Below are 18,310 nucleotides of genomic sequence, written 5' to 3' on the forward strand. Positions count from 1 at the left end.
TTTCCTGTGTCACCAGTTTTACATTCCGATGAACCTTTGCAGGTTTACTGTATCCCTTGGACCTTCCCATTGACGATGAAACACAGAAATTGCATCGGAATTAAATATGAGAGGCACAATGCCGACTTAAGTACAGGAAGACTGAGTCTTCCTACTGTCTATGTTTTGAGGCTTTCCTGTGTCTCCAGTTTTACATTCCGATGCACCTCTGCAGGTTTACTGTATCCCTTGGACCTTCACAGTGTCGATGAAACACAGAAATTGCATAAAATTAAATATAAGAGACACAATGCCGAATTCATTTCAAGAAAACTGAGTCTTCTTAGGGTCTATGTTTTGACCGCTTCCTGTGTCACCAGTTTTACATTCCGATGCACCTCTGCAGGTTTACTGTATCCTTTGGACCTTCCCATTGACGACGAAACACAGAAATTGCATCGGATTTAAATATAAGAGACACAATGCCGACTTAAGTACTGGAAGACTGAGTAATCCTACTGTCTATGTCTTGATCGTTTCCTGTCTCACCAGTTTTACATTGCGATGCACCTCTGTAGTTTTACTGTATCCATTGGACCTTCCCATTGACGATGAAACACAGCTAAAGCATCGGAATTAAATATAAGAGACACAATACCGACATAAGTACAGGAAGGCTGAGTCTTCCTTCTGTCTATGTTTTGAGCGTTAACTGTGTCACCAGTTTTACATTCCGATGCACCTTTGCAGGTTTACTGTATCCATTGGAGCTTCCCATTGACGATGAAACACAGAAATTGCATTGGAATTAAATATAACAGACACAATGATGACTTTAATACAGGAAGATTGAGTCTTCCTACTGTCTATGTTTTCAGCGTTTCCAGCGTCACCAGTTTTACATTCCGGTGCACCTCTGCAGGTTTACTATATCCATTGCACCTTCCCATTGACGATGAAACACAGAAATTGCATCGGAATTAAATATAAGAGACACAACGCCGACTTAAGTACAAGAAGACTGAGTCTTCTTAAGGCCTATGTTTTGAGCGTTTCCCGTGTCGCCAGTTTTACATTCTGATGCACCTCTGCAGGTTTACTGTATCCCTTGGACCTTCCCATTGACGACGAAACACAGAAATTGCATCGGATTTAAATATAAGAGACACAATGCCGACTTAAGTACTGGAAGACTGAGTAATCCTACTGTCTATGACTTGATCGTTTCCTGTCTCACCAGTTTTACATTGCGATGTACCTCTGTAGTTTTACTGTATCCATTGGACCTTCCCATTGACGATGAAAAACAGAAATAGCATCGGAATTAAATATAACAGACACAATTCCGACTTAAGTACAGGAAGGCTGAGTCTTCCTACTGTCTATGATTTGAGCGTTTCCTGTGTCACCAGTTTTACATTCCGATGCACCTCTGCAGATTTACTGTATCCATTGGACCTTCCCATTGACGATGAAAACTAGAAATTGCATCGGAATTAAATATAACAGACACAATGCCGACTAAAGTAAAGGAAGATTGAGTCTTCCTACTGTCTATGTTTTGAGCGTTTCCTGCGTCACCAGTTTTACATTCCGGTGCACCTCTGCAGGTTTACAGTATCCATTGGGCCATCCCATTGACGATGAAACACAGAAATTGCATCGGAATTAAATATTAAAGACACAACGCCGACTTAAGAACAAGAAGACTGAGTCTTCTTAAGGTCTATGTTTTGAGCGTTCCCGTGTCACCAGTTTTACATTCCCATGCACCTCTGCAGGTTTACTGTGTCCCTTGGACCTCCCCATTGACGATGAAGCTCAGAAATTGCATCGGAAATAAATATAAGAGACTCAACGCCAACTTAAGTACAAGAAAAGTGAGTCTTCCTACGGTCTATAATTTGAGCGTTTCCTGTGTCACCAGTTTTACATTCCGATGCACCTCTGCTGGTTTACTGTATCCCTTGAACCTTCCCATTGACGATGAAATACAAAAATTGCATGGGAATTAAATATAAGGGACACAATGCCGACTTAAGTACAAGAAGACTGAGTCTTCCTACTGTCATTGTTTGAGCGTTTCCTGTGTCACCAGCTTTACATTCCGATAATCCTCTGGAGGTAACAGTATCCCTTGGACCTTCCCATTGGCGATGAAACACAGAAATGGCATCGGAATGAAATACAAGAGACACAATGCCGACTGAAGTACAGGAAGACGGAGTCTTCCTACTGTCTATGATTTCAGCGTTTCCTGTGTCACCAGTTTTAGATTTCGATGCACCTCTGCAGGTTTACTGTTTCCCTTGGACCTTCACAGTGACGATGAAACACAGAAATTGCATCGGAATTAAATACAAGAGACCCAATGCCGACTTAAGTACATGAAAACTGCGTCTTCTTACGGTCTATGTTTCGAGCGTTTCCTGCGTTACCAGTTTTACATTCCGATGCACCTCTGCAGGTTTACTGTATCCCATGGACCTTCCCATTGACGATGAAACACAGCAATTGCATCGGAATTAAATACAAGAGACACAATGCCGACTTAAGTACATGAAAACTGCGTCTTCTTACGGTCTATGTTTCGAGCGTTTCCTGTGTCACCAGTTTTACATTCCGATGCACCTCTGGAGGTTTACTGTATCCCTTGGACCTTCCAATTGACGATGAAACACAGAAGTTGCATCGGATTTAAATATAAGAGACACAATGCCGACTTAAGTACAGGAAGCCTGAGTCTTACCAATGTCTATGTTTGGAGCGTTTCCTGTGTCATCAGTTTTACATTCCGATGCACCTCTGCAGGTTTACTGTATCCCATGGACCTTCCCATGACGATGAAACACAGAAATTGCATCGGAATTAAATATAAGAGACACAATGCCGACTTAAGTACAGGAAGACTGAGTCTTCCTACTGTCTATGTTTTAAGCGTTTCCTGTGACACCAGTTTTACATTCCGATGCACCTCTGCAGGTTTAATGTATCCATTGGACCTTCCCATTGACGAAGAAACACAGAAATTGCATCGGAATTAAGTATAACAGATACAATGACGACTTAAGTACAGGAAGATTGAGTCTTCCTACTGTCTATGTTTTGAGCGTTTCCTGCGACACCAGTTTTACATTCCGATGCACCTCGCAGGTTTACTGTATTAATTGGACCTTCCCATTGACGATGATACATAGAAATTGCATCGGAATTAAATATTAGAGACACAATGCCGACGTAAGTACAAGAAATCTGAGTCTTCTTAAGGTCTATGTTTTGAGCGTTTCCCGTGTCACCAGTTTTACATTCCGATGCACCTCTGCAGGTTTACTGTGTCCCTTGGACCTTCCCAATGACGATGAAGCTCAGAAATTGCATCGGAAATAAATATAAGAGACACAATGCCAACTTAAGTACAGGAAGACTGACCGTTTCCTGTGTCACCAGTTTTACATTCCGATGAACCTTTGCAGGTTTACTGTATCCATTGGACCTTCCCATTGACGAAGAAACACAGAAATTGCATCGGAATTAAGTATAACAGACGCAATGACGACTTAAGTACAGGAAGATTGAGTCTTCCTACTGTCTATGTTTTGAGCGTTTCCTGCGACACCAGTTTTACATTCCGATGCACCTCTACAGGTTCACTGTATTCATTGGACCTTCCCATTGTCGATGAAACGCGGAAATTGCATCGGAATTAATTATTAGAGACACAATGCCGACTTAAGTACAAGAAAACTGAGTCTTCTTAAGGTCTATGTTTTTTGCGTTTCCCGTGTCACCAGTTTTACATTCCGATGCACCTCTGCAGGTTTACTGTGTCCCTTGGACTTTCCCATTGACGATGAAGCTCATATATTGCGTCGGAAATAAATATAAGGGACTCAATGCCGACTTAAGTACAGGAAGACTGAGTCTGCCTACTGTCTATGTTTTGAGCCTTTCCTGTGTCACCAGTTTACATTCCGATGCACCTCTGCAGGTTTACTGTATCCCTTGGACCTTCACAGTGTCGATGAAACACGGAAATTGCATCGGATTTAAATATAAGAGACACAATGTCGACTTAAGTACTGGAAGACTGAGTAATCCTACTGTCTATGTCTTGATCGTTTCCTGTCTCACCAGTTTTACATTGCGATGCACCTCTGGAGTTTTACTGTATCCATTGGACCTTCCCATTGACGATGAAACACAGAAAAAGCATCGGAATTAAATATAAGAGACACAATACCGACATAAGTACAGGAAGGCTCAGTCTTCCTACTGTCTATGTTTTGAGCGTTTCCTGTGTCACCAGTTTTACATTCCGATGCACCTTTGCAGGTTTACTGTATCCATTGGGCCTTCCCATTGACGATGAAATAGAAAAAATGCATCGGAATTAAATATAAGAGACACAATGCCGACTTAAGTACAGGAAGACTGAGTCTCCCTACTGTGTATGTTTGAGCGTTTCCTGTGTCACCAGTTTTACATTCGGATGAACCTCTGGAGGTAACTGTATCCCTTGGACCTTCCCATTGGCGATGAAACACAGAAATGGCATAGGAATTAAATACAAGAGACACAATGCCGACTGAAGTACATGAAGACTGAGTCTTCTTCCAGTCTATGTTTTGAGCGTTTCCTGTGTCTCCAGTTTTACATTCCGATGCACCTCTGGAGGTTTACTGTATCGCTTGGACCTTCCAATTGAAGATGAAACACAGAAATTGCATCGGAATTAAATATAAGAGACACAATGCCGACTTAAGTACAGGAAGCCTGAGTCTTCCCAATGTCTATGTTTGGAGCGTTTCCTGTGTCATCAGTTTTACATTCCGATGCACCTCTGCGGGTTTACTGTATCCCATGGACCTTCACAGTGTCGATGAAACACAGAAATTGCATAAAATTAAATATAAGAGACACAATGCCGAATTCATTTCAAGAAAACTGAGTCTTCTTAGGGTCTATGTTTTGACCGCTTCCTGTGTCACCAGTTTTACATTCCGATGCACCTCTGCAGTTTTACTGTATCCTTTGGACCTTCCCATTGACGAAGAAACACAGACATTGCATCGGATTTAAATATAAGAGACACAATGACGACTTAAGTACTGGAAGACTGAGTAATCCTACTGTCTACGTCTTGATCGTTTCCTGTCTCACCAGTTTTACATTGCGATGCAGCTCTGCAGGTTTACTGTATCCTTTGGACGTTCACAGTGACGACGAAACACAGAAATTGCATCGGAATTAAATATAATAGACACAATGCCGACTTAAGTACAGGAAGACTGAATATTCCTACTGTCTATCTTTTGAGCGTTTCCTGTGTCACCAGTTTTACATTCCGATGCAGCTCTGGAGATTTACTGTATCCCTTGGACCTTGCCATTGACGATGAAACACAGAAATTGCATCGGAATTAAATATAAGAGACTCAATGCCGACTTAAGTACAGGAAGTCTGAGTCTTCCTAATGTCTATGATTTGAGCGTTTCCTGTGTCACCAGTTTTATATTCCGATGCACCTCTTAAGGTTTACTGTATCCACTGGACCTTCCCATTGACGATGAAACACAGAAATTGCATCGGAATTAAATATAAGAAACACAATGCCGACTGAAGTACAGGAAGACTGAGTCTTCCTACTGTCTATGTTTTGAGCGTCTCCTGTGTCACCAGTTTTACATTCCGATGCACCCCTGCAGGTTTACTGTATCCCTTGGACCTTCACATTGACAATGAAACACAGAACTTGCATCGGAATTAATAATAAGAGACACAATGCCGACTTAAGTACAGGAAGAGTTTGTCTTTCTACTGTCTATGTTTTGAGCGTTTCCTGTGTCGCCAGTTTTACATTCCGATGCACCTCTGCAGGTTTACTGTAACCCTTGGACCTTCCCATTGACGACGAAACACAGAAATTACATCGGATTTAAATATAAGAGACACAATGCCGACTTAAGTACTGGAAGACTGAGTAATCCTACTGTCTATGACTTGATCGTTTCCTGTCTCACCAGTTTTACATTGCGATGCACCTCTGTAATTTTACTGTATCCACTGGACCTTCCCATTGACGATTAAACACAGAAATAGCATCGTAATTAAATATAAGAGACACAATGCCGACTTAAGTACAGGAAGGCTGAGTCTTCCTATTGTCTATGATTTGAGCTTTTCGTGTGTCACCAGTTTTACATTCCGATGCACCTCTGCAGGTTTACTGTAACCATTTGACCTTCCCATTGACGATGAAACACAGAAATTGCATCGGAATTAAATATAACAGACACAATGCCGACTTAAGTACAGGAAGACAGAGTCTTCCTACTGTCTGTGTTTGACCGTTTCCTGTGTCACCAGTTTTACATTCCGATGCACCACTGGAGGTTTACTGAATCCCTTGGACCTTCCAATTGACGATGAAACACAGAAGTTGCATCGGAATTAAATATAAGAGACACAATGCCGACATAAGTACAGGAAGCCTGAGTCTTCCCTATGTCTATGTTTTGATCGTTTCCTGTGTCATCAGTTTGACATTCCGATGCACCTCTGCAGGTTTACTGTATCCCATGGACCTTCCCATTGACGATGATACACAGAAATTGCATCGGAATTAAATATTAGAGACACAATGCCGACGTAAGTACAAGAAATCTGAGTCTTCTTAAGGTCTATGTTTTGAGCGTTTCCCGTGTCACCAGTTTTACATTCCGATGCACCTCTGCAGGTTTACTGTGTCCCTTGGACCTTCCCAATGACGATGAAGCTCAGAAATTGCATCGGAAATAAATATAAGAGACACAATGCCAACTTAAGTACAGGAAGACTGACCGTTTCCTGTGTCACCAGTTTTACATTCCGATGAACCTTTGCAGGTTTACTGTATCCCTTGGACCTTCCCATTGGCAATGAAACACAGAAATTGCATCGGAATTAAATATAAGAGACACAATGCCGACTTAAGTACAGGAAGACTGAGTCTTCCCAATGTCTATGTTTTGAGCGTTTCCTGTGTCATCAGTTTTACATTCCGATGCACCTCTGAAGGTTTACTGTATCCCATGGACCTTCCCATTGACGATGAAACACAGAAAATGCATCGGAATTAAATATAAGAGACACAATGCCGACTTAAGTACAGGAAGACTGAGTCTTCCTACTGTCTATGTTTTAAGCGTTTCCTGTGTCACCATTTTACATTCCGATGCACCTCTGCGGGTTTAATGTATCCATTGGACCTTCCCATTGACGAAGAAACACAGAAATTGCATCGGAATTAAGTATAACAGACACAATGACGACTTAAGTACAGGAAGATTGAGTCTTCCTACTGTCTATGTCTTGATCGTTTCCTGTCTCACCAGTTTTACATTGCGATGCACCTCTGGAGTTTTACTGTATCCATTGGACCTTCCCATTGACGATGAAACACAGAAAAAGCATCGGAATTAAATATAAGAGACACAATGCCGACTTAAGTACAGGAAGACTGAGTCTCCCTACTGTGTATGTTTGAGCGTTTCCTGTGTCACCAGTTTTACATTCCGATGAACCTCTGGAGGTAACTGTATCCCTTGGACCTTCCCATTGGCGATGAAACACAGAAATGGCATAGGAATTAAATACAAGAGACACAATGCCGACTGAAGTACATGAAGACTGAGTCTTCTTCCAGTCTATGTTTTGAGCGTTTCCTGTGTCACAAGTTTTACATTCCGATGCACCTCAGGAGGTTTACTGTATCGCTTGGACCTTCCAATTGACGATGAAACACAGAAATTGCATCGGAATTAAATATAAGAGACACAATGCCGACTTAAGTACAGGAAGCCTGAGTCTTCCCAATGTCTATGTTTGGAGCGTTTCCTGTGTCATCAGTTTTACATTCCGATGCACCTCTGCAGGTTTACTGTATCCCATGGACCTTCACAGTGTCGATGAAACACAGAAATTGCATAAAATTAAATATAAGAGACACAATGCCGAATTCATTTCAAGAAAACTGAGTCTTCTTAGGGTCTATGTTTTGACCGCTTCCTGTGTCACCAGTTTTACATTCCGATGCACCTCTGCAGTTTTACTGTATCCTTTGGACCTTCCCATTGACGAAGAAACACAGACATTGCATCGGATTTAAATATAAGAGACACAATGACGACTTAAGTACTGCAAGACTGAGTAATCCTACTGTCTACGTCTTGATCGTTTCCTGTCTCACCAGTTTTACATTGCGATGCAGCTCTGCAGGTTTACTGTATCCTTTGGACGTTCACAGTGACGATGAAACACAGAAATTGCATCGGAATTAAATATAAGAGACACAATGCCGACTTAAGTACAGGAAGACTGAATATTCCTACTGTCTATCTTTTGAGCGTTTCCTGTGTCACCAGTTTTACATTCCGATGCAGCTCTGGAGATTTACTGTATCCCTTGGACCTTGCCATTGACGATGAAACACAGAAATTGCATCGGAATTAAATATAAGAGACTCAATGCCGACATAAGTACAGGAAGACTGAGTCTTCCTAATGTCTATGATTAGAGCGTTTCCTGTGTCACCAGTTTTATATTCCGATGCACCTCTTAAGGTTTACTGTATCCGCTGGACTTTCCCATTGACGATGAAACACAGAAATTGCATCGGAATTAAATATAAGAGACACAATGCCGACTGAAGTACAGGAAGAATGAGTCTTCCTACTGTCTATGTTTTGAGCGTCTCCTGTGTCACCAGTTTTACATTCCGATGCACCCCTGCAGGTTTACTGTATCCCTTGGACCTTCCCATTGACAATGAAACACAGAACTTGCATCGGAATTACTTATAAGAGACACAATGCCGACTTAAGTACAGGAAGAGTTTGTCTTTCTACTGTCTATGTTTTGAGCGTTTCCTGTGTCGCCAGTTTTACATTCCGATGCACCTCTGCAGGTTTACTGTATCCCTTGGACCTTCCCATTGACGACGAAACACAGAAATTACATCGGATTTAAATATAAGAGACACAATGCCGACTTAAGTACTGGAAGACTGAGTAATCCTACTGTCTATGACTTGATCGTTTCCTGTCTCACCAGTTTTACATTGCGATGCACCTCTGTAATTTTACTGTATCCACTAGACCTTCCCACAGACGATTAAACACAGAAATAGCATCGTAATTAAATATAAGAGACACAATGCCGACTTAAGTACAGGAAGGCTGAGTCTTCCTATTGTCTATGATTTGAGCGTTTCGTGTGTCACCAGTTTTACATTCCGATGCACCTCTGCAGGTTTACTGTAACCATTTGACCTTCCCATTGACGATGAAACACAGAAATTGCATCGGAATTAAACATAACAGACACAATGCCGACTTAAGTACAGGAAGATTGAGTCTTCCTACTGTCTATGATTTGAGCGTTTCCTGCGTCCCCACTTTTACATTCCGGTGCACCTCTTCAGGTTTACTGTATCCATTGGACCTTCCCATTGACGATGAAACACAGAAATTGCATCGGAATTAAATATAAGAGACACAACGCCGACTTGAGTAAAGAAAGTTGAGTCTTCTTAAGGTCTATGTTTTGAGCGTTTCCCGTGTCACCAGTTTTACATTCCGATGCACCTCTGCAGGTTTACTGTATCCCTTGAACCCTCCCATTGAGGATCAAATAGAAAAATTGCATCGGAATTAAATATAAGAGACACAATGCCGACTTAAGTACAGGAAGACAGAGTCTTCCTACTGTCTGTGTTTGAGCGTTTCCTGTGACACCAGTTTTACATTCCGATGCACCACTGGAGGTTTACTGTATCCCTTGGACCTTCCAATTGACGATGAAACACAGAAATTGCATCGGAATTAAATATAAGAGACACAATGCCGACATAAGTACAGGAAGCCTGAGTCTTCCCAATGTCTATGTTTTGAGCGTTTCCTGTGTCATCAGTTTGACATTCCGATGCACCTCTGCAGGTTTACTGTATCCCATGGACCTTCCCATTGACGATGATACACAGAAATTGCATCGGAATTAAATATTAGAGACACAATGCCGACGTAAGTACAAGAAATCTGAGTCTTCTGAAGGTCTATGTTTTGAGCGTTTCCCGTGTCACCAGTTTTACATTCCGATGCACCTCTGCAGGTTTACTGTGTCCCTTGGACCTTCCCAATGACGATGAAGCTCAGAAATTGCATCGGAAATAAATATAAGAGACACAATGCCAACTTAAGTACAGGAAGACTGACCGTTTCCTGTGTCACCAGTTTTACATTCCGATGAACCTTTGCAGGTTTACTGTATCCCTTGGACCTTCCCATTGACAATGAAACACAGAAATTGCATCGGAATTAAATATAAGAGACACAATGCCGACTTAAGTACAGGAAGACTGAGTCTTCCCAATGTCTATGTTTTGAGCGTTTCCTGTGTCATCAGTTTTACATTCCGATGCACCTCTGAAGGTTTACTGTATCCCATGGACCTTCCCATTGACGATGAAACACAGAAAATGCATCGGAATTAAATATAAGAGACACAATGCAGACTTAAGTACAGGAAGACTGAGTCTTCCTACTGTCTATGTTTTAAGCGTTTCCTGTGTCACCAGTTTTACATTCCGATGCACCTCTGCAGGTTTAATGTATCCATTGGACCTTCCCATTGACGAAGAAACACAGAAATTGCATCGGAATTAAATATAACAGACACAATGACGACTTAAGTACAGGAAGATTGAGTCTTCCTACTGTCTATGTTTTGAGCGTTTCCTGCGACACCAGTTTTACATTCCGATGCACCTCTACAGGTTCACTGTATTCATTGGACCTTCCCATTGTCGATGAAACGCGGAAATTGCATCGGAATTAATTATTAGAGACACAATGCCGACTTAAGTACAAGAAAACTGAGTCTTCTTAAGGTCTATGTTTTTCGCGTTTCCCGTGTCACCAGTTTTACATTCCGATGCACCTCTGCACGTTTACTGTGTCCCTTGGACTTTCCCATTGATGATGAAGCTCATATATTGCGTCGGAAATAAATATAAGAGACACAATGCCGACTTAAGTACAGGAAGACTGAGTCTTCCTACTGTCTATGTTTTGAGCCTTTCCTGTGTCACCAGTTTACATTCCGATGCACCTCTGCAGGTTTACTGTATCCCTTGGACCTTCACAGTGTCGATGAAACACGGAAATTGCATCGCACTTAAATATAAGAGACACAATGCCGACTTAAGTACTGGAAGACTGAGTAATCCTACTGTCTATGTCTTGATCGTTTCCTGTCTCACCAGTTTTACATTGCGATGCACCTCTGGAGTTTTACTGTATCCATTGGACCTTCCCATTGACGATGAAACACAGAAAAAGCATCGGACTTAAATATAAGAGACACAATACCGACATAAGTACAGGAAGGCTGAGTCTTCCTACTGTCTATGTTTTGAGCGTTTCCTGTGTCACCAGTTTTACATTCCGATGCACCTTTGCAGGTTTACTGTATCCATTGGGCCTTCCCATTGACGATGAAATAGAAAAAATGCATCGGAATTAAATATAACAGACACAATGCCGACTTAAGTACAGGAAGACTGAGTCTCCCTACTGTGTATGTTTGAGCGTCTCCTGTGTCACCAGTTTTACATTCGGATGAACCTCTGGAGGTAACTGTATCCCTTGGACCTTCACATTGGCGATGAAACACAGAAATGGCATAGGAATTAAATACAAGAGACACAATGCCGACTGAAGTACATGAAGACTGAGTCTTCTTCCAGTCTATGTTTTGAGCGTTTCCTGTGTCACCAGTTTTACATTCCGATGCACCTCAGGAGGTTTACTGTATCGCTTGGACCTTCCAATTGACGATGAAACACAGAAATTGCATCGGAATTAAATATAAGAGACACAATGCCGACTTAAGTACAGGAAGCCTGAGTCTTCCCAATGTCTATGTTTGGAGCGTTTCCTGTGTCATCAGTTTTACATTCCGATGCACCTCTGCAGGTTTACTGTATCCCATGGACATTCACAGTGTCGATGAAACACAGAAATTGCATAAAATTAAATATAAGAGACACAATGCCGAATTCATTTCAAGAAAACTGAGTCTTCTTAGGGTCTATGTTTTGACCGCTTCCTGTGTCACCAGTTTTACATTCCGATGCACCTCTGCAGTTTTACTGTATCCTTTGGACCTTCCCATTGACGAAGAAACACAGACATTGCATCGGATTTAAATATAAGAGACACAATGACGACTTAAGTACTGGACGACTGAGTAATCCTACTGTCTACGTCTTGATCGTTTCCTGTCTCACCAGTTTTACATTGCGATGCAGCTCTGCAGGTTTACTGTATCCTTTGGACGTTCACAGTGACGATGAAACACAGAAATTGCATCGGAATTAAATATAAGAGACACAATGCCGACTTAAGTACAGGAAGACTGAATATTCCTACTGTCTATCTTTTGAGCGTTTCCTGTGTCACCAGTTTTACATTCCGATGCAGCTCTGGAGATTTACTGTATCCCTTGGACCTTGCCATTGACGAAGAAACACAGAAATTGCATCGGAATTAAATATAGGAGACACAATGCCGACTGAAGTACAGGAAGACTGAGTCTTCCTACTGTCTATGCTTTGAGCGTCTCCTGTGTCACCAGTTTTACATTCCGATGCACCCCTGCAGGTTTACTGTATCCCTTGGACCTTCCCATTGACAATGAAACACAGAACTTGCATCGGAATTAATTATAAGAGACACAATGCCGACTTAAGTACAGGAAGAGTTTGTCTTTCTACTGTCTATGTTTTGAGCGTTTCCTGTGTCGCCAGTTTTACATTCCGTTTCACCTCTGCAGGTTTACTGTATCCCTTGGACCTTCCCATTGACGACGAAACACAGAAATTACATCGGATTTAAATATAAGAGACACAATGCCGACTTAAGTACTGGAAGATTGAGTAATCCTACTGTCTATGACTTGATCGTTTCCTGTCTCACCAGTTTTACATTGCGATGCACCTCTGTAATTTTACTGTATCCACTGGACCTTCCCATTGACGATTTAACACAGAAATAGCATCGTAATTAAATATAAGAGACACAATGCCGACTTAAGTACAGGAAGACTGAGTCTTCCTATTGTCTATGATTTGAGCGTTTCGTGTGTCACCAGTTTTACATTCCGATGCACCTCTGCAGGTTTACTGTAACCATTTGACCTTCCCATTGACGATGAAACACAGAAATTGCATCGGAATTAAATATAACAGACACAATGCCGACTTAAGTACAGGAAGATTGAGTCTTCCTACTGTCTATGATTTGAGCGTTTCCTGCGTCACCCCTTTCACATTCCGGTGCAACTCTGCAGGTTTACTGTATCCATTGGACCTTCCCATTGACGATGAAACACAGAAATTGCATCGGAATTAAATATAAGAGACACAACGCCGACTTAAGTAAAGAAAATTGAGTCTTCTTAAGGTCTATGTTTTGAGCGTTTCCCGTGTCACCAGTTTTACATTCCGATGCACCTCTGCAGGTTTACTGTATCCCTTGACACCTCCCATTGAGGATCAAATAGAAAAATTGCATCGGAATTAAATATAAGAGACACAATGCCGACTTAAGTACAGGAAGACAGAGTCTTCCTACTGTCTGTGTTTGAGCGTTTCCTGTGTCACCAGTTTTACATTCCGATGCACCACTGGAGGTTTACTGTATCCCTTGGACCTTCCAATTGACGATGAAACACAGAAATTGCATCGGAATTAAATATAAGAGACACAATGCCGACATAAGTACAGGAAGCCTGAGTCTTCCCAATGTCTATGTTTTGAGCGTTTCCTGTGTCATCAGTTTGACATTCCGATGCACCTCTGCAGGTTTACTGTATCCCATGGACCTTCCCATTGACGATGAAACACAGAAATTGCATCGGAATTAAATATAAGAGACACAATGCAGACTTAAGTACAGGAAGACTGAGTCTTACTAATGTCTATGGTTTGAGCGTTTCCTGTGCCACCAGTTTTACATTCCGATGCACCTCTGGAGGTTTACTGTATCCCTTGGACCTTCACAGTGACGATGAAACACAGAAATTGCATCGGAATGAAATATAAGAGTCACAATGCCGACTTAAGTACACGAAAACAGTGTATTCTTACGGTCTATGTTTCGAGCGTTTCCTGTGTCACCAGTTTTACATTCCGATGCACCTCTGCAGGTTTAATGTATCCATTGGACCTTCCCATTATCGATGAAACTCAGAAATTGCATCGGATTTAATTATAAGAGACACACTCCCGGCTTAAGTACAGGAGGACTGAGCCCTCCTAATGTCTATGTTTTGAGCGTTTCCTGTGTCACCAGTTTTACATTCCCATGCACCTCTGCAGGTTAACTGTTTCCCTTGGACGTTCCCCTTGACGATGAAACACAGAAATTGCATCGGAATTAAATATTAGAGACACAATGCCGACTTAAGTACAAGAAAACTGAGTCTTGTTAAGGTCTATGTTTTGAGCGTTTCCCGTGTCACCAGTTTAACATTCCGATGCACCTCTGCAGGTTTTCTGTGTCCCTTGGACCTTCCCATTGACGATAAAGCTCAGAAACTGCATTGGAAATAAATATAAGAGACTCAATGCCGACTTAAGTAAAGGACGACTGAGCGTTTCCTGTGTCACCAGTTTTACATTCCGATGAACCATTGCAGGTTTACTGTATCCTTTGGACCTTCCCATTGACGATGAAACACAGAAATTGCATCGGAATTAAATATAAGAGACACAATGCCGACTGAAGTACAGGAAGACTGAGTCTTCCTACTGTCTATGTTTTGAGCGTCTCCTGTGTCACCAGTTTTACATTCCGATGCACCCCTGCAGGTTTACTGTATCCCTTGGACCTTCCCATTGACAATGAAACACAGAACTTGCATCGGAATTAATTATAAGAGACACAATGCCGACTTAAGTACAGGAAGAGTTTGTCTTTCTACTGTCTATGTTTTGAGCGTTTCCTGTGTCGCCAGTTTTACATTCCGATGCACCTCTGCAGGTTTACTGTATCCCTTGGACCTTCCCATTGACGACGAAACACAGAAATTACATCGGATTTAAATATAAGAGACACAATGCCGACTTAAGTACTGGAAGATTGAGTAATCCTACTGTCTATGACTTGATCGTTTCCTGTCTCACCAGTTTTACATTGCGATGCACCTCTGTAATTTTACTGTATCCACTGGACCTTCCCATTGACGATTAAACACAGAAATAGCATCTTAATTAAATATAAGAGACACAATGCCGACTTAAGTACAGGAAGGCTGAGTCTTCCTATTGTCTATGATTTGAGCGTTTCGTGTGTCACCAGTTTTACATTCCGATGCAACTCTGCAGGTTTACTGTAACCATTTGACCTTCCCATTGACGATGAAACACAGAAATTGCATCGGAATTAAATATAACAGACACAATGCCGACTTAAGTACAGGAAGATTGAGTCTTCCTACTGTCTATGATTTGAGCGTTTCCTGCGTCACCACTTTTACATTCCGGTGCACCTCTGCAGGTTTACTGTATCCATTGGACCTTCCCATTGACGATGAAACACAGAAATTGCATCGGAATTAGATATAAGAGACACAACGCCGACTTAAGTAAAGAAAATTGAGTCTTCTTAAGGTCTATGTTTTGAGCGTTTCCCGTGTCACCAGTTTTACATTTCGATGCACCTCTGCAGGTTTACTGTATCCCTTGAACCCTCCCATTGAGGATCAAATAGAAAAATTGCATCGGAATTAAATATAAGAGACACAATGCCGACTTAAGTACAGGAAGACAGAGTCTTCCTACTGTCTGTGTTTGAGCGTTTCCTGTGTCACCAGTTTTACATTCCGATGCACCACTGGAGGTTTACTGTATCCCTTGTACCTTCCAATTGACGATGAAACACAGAAATTGCATCGGAATTAAATATAAGAGACACAATGCCGACATAAGTACAGGAAGCCTGAGTCTTCCCAATGTCTATGTTTTGAGCGTTTCCTGTGTCATCAGTTTGACATTCCGATGCACCTCTGCAGGTTTACTGTATCCCATGGACCTTCCGATTGACGATGAAACACAGAAATTGCATCGGAATTAAATATAAGAGACACAATGCAGACTTAAGTACAGGAAGACTGAGTCTTACTAATGTCTATGGTTTGAGCGTTTCCTGTGCCACCAGTTTTACATTCCGATGCACCTCTGGAGGTTTACTGTATCCCATGGACCTTCACAGTGACGATGAAACACAGAAATTGCATCGGAATTAAATATAAGAGTCACAATGCCGACTTAAGTACACGAAAACAGTGTATTCTTACGGTCTATGTTTCGAGCGTTTCCTGTGTCACCAGTTTTACATTCCGATGCACCTCTGCAGGTTTAATGTATCCATTGGACCTTCCTATTATCGATGAAACTCAGAAATTGCATCGGATTTAATTATAAGAGACACACTCCCGGCTTAAGTACAGGAGGACTGAGCCCTCCTACTGTCTATGTTTTGAGCGTTTCCTGTGTCACCAGTTTTACATTCCCATGCACCTCTGCAGGTTAACTGTTTCCCTTGGACGTTCCCCTTGACGATGAAACACAGAAATTGCATCGGAATTAAATATTAGAGACACAATGCCGACTTAAGTACAAGAAAACTGAGTCTTGTTAAGGTCTATGTTTTGAGCGTTTCCCGTGTCACCAGTTTAACATTCCGATGCACCTCTGCAGGTTTTCTGTGTCCCTTGGACCTTCCCATTGACGATAAAGCTCAGAAACTGCATTGGAAATAAATATAAGAGACTCAATGCCGACTTAAGTACAGGACGACTGAGCGTTTCCTGTGTCACCAGTTTTACATTCCGATGAACCATTGCAGGTTTACTGTATCCTTTGGACCTTCCCATTGACGATGAAACACAGAAATTGCATCGGAATTAAATATAAGAGACACATTGCCGATTAAGTACAGGAAGACTGAGTCTTCCTACTGTCTATGTTTTGAGCCTTTCCTGTGTCACCAGTTTTACATTCCGATGCGCCTCTGCAGGTTTACTGTATCCATTGGACCCTCCCATTGAAGATGAAACACAGAAATTGCATCGGAATTAAATATAAGAGACACAATACCGACTTAGGTACAGGAAGGCTGAGTCTTCCTACTGTCTATGTTTTGAGCGTTTCCTGTGTCACCAGTTTTACATTCCGGTGCACCTCTGCAGGTTTACTGTATTCCTTGGACCTTCCCATTGCCGATGAAACACAGAATTTGCATCGGAATTAAGTATAACGGACACAATGCCGACTTAAGTACAGGAAGATTGAGTCTCCCTACTGTCTCTGCTTTGAGCGTTTCCTGCGACACCGGTTTTACATTCCGATGCACCTCTGGAGTTTTACTGTATCCATTGGACCTTCCCATTGACGATGAAACACAGAAAAAGCATCGGACTTAAATATAAGAGACACAATACCGACATAAGTACAGGAAGGCTGAGTCTTCCTACTGTCTATGTTTTGAGCGTTTCCTGTGTCACCAGTTTTACATTCCGATGCACCTTTGCAGGTTTACTGTATCCATTGGGCCTTCCCATTGACGATGAAATAGAAAAAATGCATCGGAATTAAATATAACAGACACAATGCCGACTTAAGTACAGGAAGACTGAGTCTCCCTACTGTGTATGTTTGAGCGTCTCCTGTGTCACCAGTTTTACATTCGGATGAACCTCTGGAGGTAACTGTATCCCTTGGACCTTCACATTGGCGATGAAACACAGAAATGGCATAGGAATTAAATACAAGAGACACAATGCCGACTGAAGTACATGAAGACTGAGTCTTCTTCCAGTCTATGTTTTGAGCGTTTCCTGTGTCACCAGTTTTACATTCCGATGCACCTCAGGAGGTTTACTGTATCGCTTGGACCTTCCAATTGACGATGAAACACAGAAATTGCATCGGAATTAAATATAAGAGACACAATGCCGACTTAAGTACAGGAAGCCTGAGTCTTCCCAATGTCTATGTTTGGAGCGTTTCCTGTGTCATCAGTTTTACATTCCGATGCACCTCTGCAGGTTTACTGTATCCCATGGACATTCACAGTGTCGATGAAACACAGAAATTGCATAAAATTAAATATAAGAGACACAATGCCGAATTCATTTCAAGAAAACTGAGTCTTCTTAGGGTCTATGTTTTGACCGCTTCCTGTGTCACCAGTTTTACATTCCGATGCACCTCTGCAGTTTTACTGTATCC

This window comes from Schistocerca nitens, chromosome 7 (genome assembly GCF_023898315.1).
Source record: "Schistocerca nitens isolate TAMUIC-IGC-003100 chromosome 7, iqSchNite1.1, whole genome shotgun sequence".
Classification (NCBI taxonomy): domain Eukaryota; kingdom Metazoa; phylum Arthropoda; class Insecta; order Orthoptera; family Acrididae; genus Schistocerca; species Schistocerca nitens.